An 8,626-nucleotide genomic window follows, 5' to 3' on the forward strand; every position below is an offset into this window, starting at 1 on the left:
GCCTCGCGGGGTGCGTTGGCGGGGTGCAGCCAGCGAAGCTCCGTCCCCACCGAGCCCAAAGTGGCTCCTGGCTTAGAAACCCCGGCGAATTCCTTCGCTCAACGTTGCTCTGTCATCTCGGGTGTCACATTTCAGGCCCTGGGCCCTCGTCGATCTTTCCAGTAAATGTATTTTTTCGGTATTTGTTTCAGCCTTCCTGGTTTTTTGGATGAGTTATCGAATCAACCTACATGTTTTGTAGCAAAAGTTTTAGGGTTGTTAAATTTGACATGGTTTCACACAAAGGTCTTTTATAGTACTGGTTTTATAGACACGGGGCTGGGTTTTGCTTAAGGAAGCTTTGAAGATCGTAGGAGAGTTTTATCTGGTGGGTTGTAAAAAGTCAAACAACCCCACAGAGAATCATGGGTTAGGAAAATGAGCCCGAAGGAGGGGGAAAAAAATGGTGCCGAGGTAAGAGTGGAATGAAAAAGTACACAGGGTGGGGAAATTGCAGGATTGATTTAGCACTCAGGTCTGGAGATTACGGCCCCTCTATGGATTACCACCGCTGCTCAGACAGTACTTTGAAGAAAATACAAGGAAGAGCCGTTTGGGGGCCATGTGAGTGATTACTCATCTTTGTCACTAGATATATTTCCAGCCCAGGATGACAAGGACACCGAAGAGAATTACTTTCCCCTTGGAAAAGGAATCCAGAGGTTAATCGAACCCGAGGAGCAGGAAGCATATATTCCGTGATGGTACAGCCATTCATTACACCAAAATTAGGCTTTCTCACCTCAGACTGTGTGGGAACTCTCCAGGTTGTCCAAATAAGGTTTACGTGTGAATGTTGACAAGCAGTGTGATTTATACAGAGGTGATACATCACAAGCTAACGTATCAAAGAATAAATTGAACTTAGAAAGTGGTACCTTAACTACTTTCTGAAATCTAGAGAAGGGGTTGAGGGGGATTCTAAGATTAGCAATACTTCTGTATACTGTGTTTCTCACACTAGTTTTCATAAGCAAAATTGGAAGTGGTCTTCTTATCCAGGATACAAATGTAGTAATGCTTATCAATAGAATCACAATAAATTGTGATGAGATGGTGATTTTTAAAAACTGACATTATTGACACGCAAAAAAGGTAGGGTTAAATTTTCCCAAACTGTAAGAGTTCTTTTGTGATGTGGAGGATTGATCCCAGGCCTTCAAACTGAGCTTCATCCCCAGACTATTTTTTATTTTTTTATTATGAAACAGGGTCTTGCTAATTCGCGAAACTGCCCAGGGTGGGCTTGAATCTTCCTACTTCACTTTCCCAGTGTGCTGAGATTACAGATGTGGACTACCACACTTGCTTTAGGCATTTGTATATTTTAAAAAGGAAGGGAAACAATATTGCAGATCTCCTTGATAAGGTAACAGTGACTCAGTTTGGTAGCTACATACCCCTTTTTAAACTGGAAATGGGGCCTATGTGTTAATGAAATACTTTGTAGTGGTTTAGGTTATTTTGTAATTCTTTAAATTTACAGTGAGGACAACTTCAACAAGTAAAGGCAACTGTGAAAAGCAGCATTTGATTTTAGGTGATGGTATACCTATAGAAGAAAAGACTGATTAGGAGATGGAAGTGGGGAGGAAATGGCACTAACATGTCCAAGGCAGGGGGCAATATTCAGTTTCTCTTTTCCCTTCAGCATCCAGTACAGTGTACTTGTTAAACAAGCAGAGTTTTGGGGAAATTGCTTTCTGTATAGAGATAAATTCCCAAAGTCAGAAAGTTGCTAATTGGATAGGGTTGAAAATGAATGGTAAGACTTATTGTCCTTTTTTGGAGTTTTCTCCCATTGTGTTTCTTTTCACTGCCATGTTCAATATGTTATCTGTGGCCAGAAGAAAAACAAGAAGACTTGTGATTTTGTTTTTTAAGTTTCCAAGCTCATGACTGGATAGAATAGTTACTATTTTGTTCTCAGATGCCTAAAGATTGCAAACCAAAGTATTGTTATCAAGGAATAACAAGGTAGCAATGAAAAGACACATGTCTTTTTATTTCTTCTTGTTTAGATTTGTTGACTATATCAGAATTCAAAGTAAAAATAACTAGTAGAACATTAACTTCATTCAATGCAAATAGGATGATAAAGATTACTGCAAATTATTAATGCTCTGTTTCCTACTTACTATTGTAAGTTGAAAGAAAATTTTTCATGTTGAGGGGCTTTTTTTGTTTCCTTCACCAGAGTAAGGATACATTGTCCTTTCTGTTGCTTTCTGAAACTCAAGTTCAGTTAAAGGTAAAATGGAATAATATATATGCATATATGGTGTTTTTTTTAAGTTAGTTTTGTTTGTTTGGTTTTTTGTTTTGTTTTGTTGGTTTTTTGAGACAGGGTCTCACTATGTAGTTGAGACTGACCTGGAACTCACTTTATAGCCCAGGCTGGTCTCATACTCACAGCAATCCTTCTACCTCAGCCTTCCCAGTGCTGGGATTACAGGTAGTTTGTTTTTTGAAACAGGATTTCACTATGTAGCTCGGCAGGCCTTGAACTCACTATGTAGCCAAGGCTGGCTTTGAACTCCTGGCAGTCCTCCTGCCTCAGCCTCTTGAGTACTAGGATTACAGGTGTGTACCACCATGCCCAGCTATTGTTGATGTATTTTTGCCACATCCTTCAAACTTCTCCGGACTGAACTCAAATTGTTGGGCTCAAAGGAATGCCCATTTCTTTTTTCTTTTTTTGAGAAAGTTTTTTGCTGTTTAGTTCAGGCTGGCCTCAAACTTGTAGCGATTCTCTTGCCTCAGCTTCCTAAGTGCTAGGAGTATAGATAGGCATGTGCCACCATGCCCAGTAAGAAAGGCCCATTTCTTAGCTCTTTCACTCATTTGTGGCATAATCTTGCTGCAGGACCATGCTGTCTCTCCTTTCCTAGAAAGTGTTCCAGTATTAGACTAATGCCTGACAATGCCCTTTATTGTCCTTTCTTGTCCAGTTTTCTCTCATTTTGTGTTTGTGAATCTTGCACATCAGATTAAACATTTTTGGAGTCCGTAATTCTTTCTTCTTCTACATTCCTTCTAGCACATTGTAGCCTTCAGTGTGTACCTTGTAATTTGAGCAGGATAATAATGGAAAGGATAACTCTTTAGTCAAGGATTATTGCATTAATTTCTGGTTATGCCATTTTGGGAAAATTAGGGGATATTATTTGCTTATTAATAGGCTGAAGTAATATAATTGTAGAGATGAATAGTAATATATGTTGTAAAAAAATTGTTTCAGTATGAAGTGTTGTTCTGATGCAGATAGAGCAAACGTTTATTGAACCTTAGCAGTGTTGAAAGAGCTTCTCGGGTTCTGGGGTTGCTCTTTCACAGAAAATAAATAGGAAATACTCAGGTGAATTCTATGTGAAGGCAGGAGGCTTCCTGGCAAGGAACCATACACTGCACACTTGGGGTCAAGCTGAGAGCAGACTGCCTGACTTCAAGTACCTGCTCTGTCACAGATGAGGTGCTAGAAGCTGGATAAATTAACAAAACTCTGAAGGCTTAAATTTCATTTGAAAAATGGAAATAGTAAAGTTAACCCTCATGGGGTTCTTAAGAGTTTAAATGAAATAATCCATATAAAATGCTTAAGTGCTTAATGTAGCATCTGGTGTGCAATAAGCACTCTAATTGCTAATCAGTAGAATTATCATCGTTATTATCATCATTAGTCTAACTTTAGTAGTGGTATGGAGCCATACTTCTCAAAGTACAGTCTGCAGACCAGTGGCAATCCATAGCTTCACTGGTTTGCAGGGGTGGTTCCTGAGTGGAGACAGACTATGTCACTAAATATACTGTTCAGGTCAGCTGACTTTTAATAACAAGATTTCTTCAGTGAAGGAAGCAGTGAGTTGATTTTCTTTCTTTTTTTTTTTTTTTGTATCGGGGATTGAACTTTGGATCTTGCCCTTGCAAGGCAGGCAGCAGAACCCCTGAGCTAAATCCCCGGCCCAGAAGTGAGTTGATTTACATCAGTTGTAAGCTCCTTGTCTTGCCACAGACCAGTGCTTTTCCATGGGATACTGGATCCACAATCCCGTTCTCCAAAAGATAACAAGTCTCTATCCTGAAGATAGTTGTTACTCATTGTAATGCTTGGTAACCTTTTTTTAAACATTGTGATCATGGGTTATAAGTGTATTGTTTGTTAGTTCAGCAAATAGTTATTGATCATTCTTTCTGTTACTTTATAAGAATTGCAAAGATATCTCAAGTTAATCTTATTTTAAGAAGTCAACCATAAATCTAAACCAAGAAGAAAAAAGTGAAAATCTGAGTAAATATGTTGAGTGCATGCAGTGAGTGTTTGCAGTAGCTTTACAGTTTGGTTCCACAGGTTTCACATAAACAGATGTCTCCTTTTCCCAACTGTTTCCATAAAAGGACAGAATTAATACTTTTTCTTTTTCAGCATTGAGCTATCATAATAGCGTTCATATTATCAAGGTAGTGTTTGAATCTTCTAGAAATCTGAACATTAGGGAATATAAGTTTGTAAGTGCAAATGATAAAATTAAAACTTTTTATGAATAGTATTATAGAAGATCCATCCTTAGTGTTTGTTCTTGTATGCATATATGAGTAATGTTTTGCTGCTCTGTAGAATATAAAGAGACATTAAATAGATATGAAATGTTTTTAAGAGGCAGGGTAGAGGGTGTGCGGATGTGTGTTATACATGCCCAGTGAATTAGCTCATGGAACAGACTTATTCTCCCAGACCTGTCGGAAAATAATTTTAAATGTGTGGAACTGACCTGGGTCATTAAATGAGGAATATCTGTACAAACACAAGTATTCCAGCTATAGATTTACCCAGATTTCAGGAGATCTTTAAGAAAAGCAAGAATCCATAACATACAATTAATGAAAGAGGACAAAAAAAGTCAAAGGAATCCAAAAACATAGTGAATTCCTGACTGAAGTGTTTAAATTTTATTCAGCAATACCAGGCTACCTTGAACTTTAAGAAGAATGAAATGATAAACATGTAACTGTATACAGGATAGGCCATAGTGAAAAGGGTAAGGGGAGAAGGTAGATTGTCACAGGCATCCGGTCTGAAGGCCTAAGGAAAGGGAAGGAATGGAATTGTGAGAAATTTTAGAGCACTTGGTGACTTATTTAGCATAGGGCAACTTGAAAAGCTTAATGAACATATCTCTGAAGTACTAACACCATTCATTCAACAAGTATTTACTAACTGCTTAGTATGTGTTGAGCACTGTTGTAAATACAGTGAGCAAAACAGACACCTGTGCTTCATAGAGTTGACATTCAGGTTGAGGACACCAACAGACTAAACAATATGGGGAAATATATGTTATGATATGTTGTAATTAAAGCAGCTGAAGAGAGTAGGAAGTGGGTTTGGGGCTGTGAGAAGATTGGTAAGAATTTAGATAGGGTGTCCAGGTGAGCCTTTATGTTGCTGACATTTGATAACCTTTAGAAAGCAAGGGAACTAGCCATCGGGTATTGAAGGAAGAACATTTGAAGCACACAGAAGAGCAAGCACCAAGTCCCTGGGAGGCAAAGCAAGGAATCCTCATGTGGATCACTAGAAAGGAGTGAGCAGGGAGGAACTGTTGGAAATTGGAGCCAAGAGGCAGTGGATCTGGATCACACAGAGTCCCTTGATCCTGTTTTTCTTTGCAGTGAGATGAGATGGGAAGCTGTTGAGATTTTCAGGTGATTCTAACACGGTACCTCTGACGGCTATGCTTAGAATTGACTGGTAGGGGCAAAGGGTGGAAATAAGGAAGCTACTAGAGTAATCCAGGAGAAAGAGGATGGGGTTTCGAACCAAGTGGTCATAGCAAAGATTATGGGTCCTTGGGCCAAGGAGTTAGCTCAGTGGTGCCTCCACCTGCCATGCAAGCACAAGGGCCTGAGTTCCATCCCTAGTACCAAAAAAAGAAAGAAAGATTATGTCTCCTTGATATTTTTTTGAAGGTAGAACTCACATGATGGGATGTACTGGTTTCTTTTGTTCTGTAATGAATTACCTTTCATTTGGTGGTAATCTATTGACTTAGTTTTTTTAAGTTAAAAGTCTTTACCAAGCTAAAATCATAGTGTCACCAGGACATTCAGGGTTTTCTAGGGGTCCTTGGTTTACGGCTGCCTCTTCCATCTGAAAGCCGGCATCATCATCTCATCTCTCAGGTTATTCTTTGACATCTCCCTCTGACTAAAGCTGACAAAGTTCCTCTGATTCTTAGACCCAGGTGGTAAGATTGGGCCTACTGGGCCAGGGATTTAGCTCAGTGGCACTGCACCTGACTCCCAAGCACAAAGGCCTGATTTCAGTCCCCAGTACACACACACAAAAAAAAGATTAGGCCTACCACTACCATCTGTGATGATCTCTTGATCTCAGGATCCTTAATCACATCAGCAGGGCCGGTCCCTTTTGCCATACAAAGAACATATTCACGGGGCCGGGGATTTAGCTCAGTGGTTCTGCCACCTGCCTCAAAAGCACAAGGTTCCGAGTTCAATCCCTGGTACTAAAACAAAAAGTACATATTCACAGATTCTGGAGATTACCACATCAGTCTAAGAATCATATATGGAATTTGAGATTTTAAAAAGTCAAAGATAAATGGGGCGTGGTGGTGCACACCTGTAATCCCAGCTACTCAGGAGGCTGAGGCAACCCAACAAAACCCTGTCTCAAAACAGTTTTTAAAAAGAGTGAACCAGGGATCAGTCCCCAGTACTACCAAAAAAATAAACAAATAAAGAAAGAAAGAAATGGGATGACTAAGTATTTTGGTCTGAGCAATTTTGGAAGGAAGGAATTTGCTGAGATGGGGGGGGACCAGGTTTGTGACTTTGAGGTATATGTTAGGAGCTCAATTTCAGACATGTCAGGCTTGAGATGCCTATTAAATATTCCAAGTGGAAGACCATGAGTAGATAGTTGAACTGATGAGACTAGAGTTTAGGGGAGCAAATCATAAGAATATAAAAATGGGAGACAAATGAGACCACATAATGACTGCAAACAGAAAGGGAAGAGGTCTGGGGACTAAGTATTAGAAAATCTGCAGATCTCACTAAAGTGCTGAAATTGTGCCTTTGAGAGTTTGATAGATTTGAAGAATGCATTTATATTGAGTTGAACACAGAAAAATGCAAAAATATCACACAGGGAAACATAAAAAGTTACTCAGGATAAATTTAGTCTTGCTTCCCTTAGTCCCTTCTAAACTTTGTCTTTCTGTTCCTATAAACTGTTTTTCTAGATTTGTCTGACTAGACCCAACACATATAAATGACTAGGATACAGCTTCATTGCTTATCACCTTGTGATTCTGTCTTATTGAGGTTTTATGGATGTCCATTTGAGAGTTTAGAATAATCTTTGAAAAGTTATGCACTCCACAGTATGTCCATAGGATAGCTTTGGAAGTGAATCTCAGACCTTCAGATTTGAAATTCTTATAGTAGAATGTTGTTTATGCTGATAACAGAATGATTTTTATTGAATTTTATTTTGAGTGACCTATAACCCACCAAGTTATTTGCTTGTTCTTCTTTAGGTTAATACTATTAAATTTACCAAAGCAGGGCATGGATCTTTTGTATGTATTTAATTACCTCTGGGAAACAGCATGGCTCATTCCAGATGTGGGACTAATGCAGAAAGGTGTGTGAATATCACTGGAGTCAGTGGGTACAAAACACAGTCTCTAGTTGATCTCAGCCAAGTTACCTTCAAAATCTGGAACCCAAACCAAGAAGTGAAAAGTCCCTCTCATCAGTCAAAACAGATGTTCCGGAAGTCTAGGCACCTCAAGCTTTGTGCCTCAGACTCGGTGAATCATTGTATAGCCCGTGGTGGATTCAGTCCTTCCAAATATTTCTGTCAAACAAACCTGTCTGGTTTTTAATGTGCCAGGGAGGAGAGCTAGGTAGAAGAGCCTCTAGGCAAGCATGCTGATGGCAGGGTGGCCTGGGCACTGAATCCTGGGACAAGCAGGGCTCTAAAACACAAGCATGGCTTTGACAGGAAAATCTGAGGATATCATTCTGTTGTGGTAACTGATGTAATGGTGCCTCTGAGTCATGCAGAAAATGTGTTGAGTGTATTTCATTTAGAAGACAGAAATTTGGTTATCTGTTGCTGCAGGACAAACTACTCCAGAATGTAGTGACCATTTATTATCTGTCACCATTCTTTGGGTTCTAGGGCTCTTGAGGGGCTGGGGCTGTCATCATCTGGAGTCTTGGTAGGGTGGGAGCATCTTCAACAGCTCACTCTCAGGGTTGAAGGTTTGTGCTGTCAGCTACTGTGGCTTGGACATCTCAGAATTATAGCTGGTTACAAAATACAGTGTGTCAAGCATGGCAACACCTTGGAAGTGATTCAGCATTACTTTACTGCCTTCTTTTGGTTATTATGAGTCAAAAAAGTCAAAGACAAAAGCCAGCACAGATTCTATGCTGGTAATTCTACTTTAACTTTGAACAGTAATTTTCAGGATGAAGTTTTAAAAACTCTACCTGCATTGAGCTAAAAAGTCTTTCTCCCTCTCTGGTAATTTGTTTTTCCTTCTTTTAGCTT

Source organism: Fukomys damarensis, unplaced genomic scaffold, assembly GCF_012274545.1.
Source record: "Fukomys damarensis isolate Sample0158 unplaced genomic scaffold, DMR_v1.0_HiC HiC_scaffold_8, whole genome shotgun sequence".
NCBI lineage: Eukaryota > Metazoa > Chordata > Mammalia > Rodentia > Bathyergidae > Fukomys > Fukomys damarensis.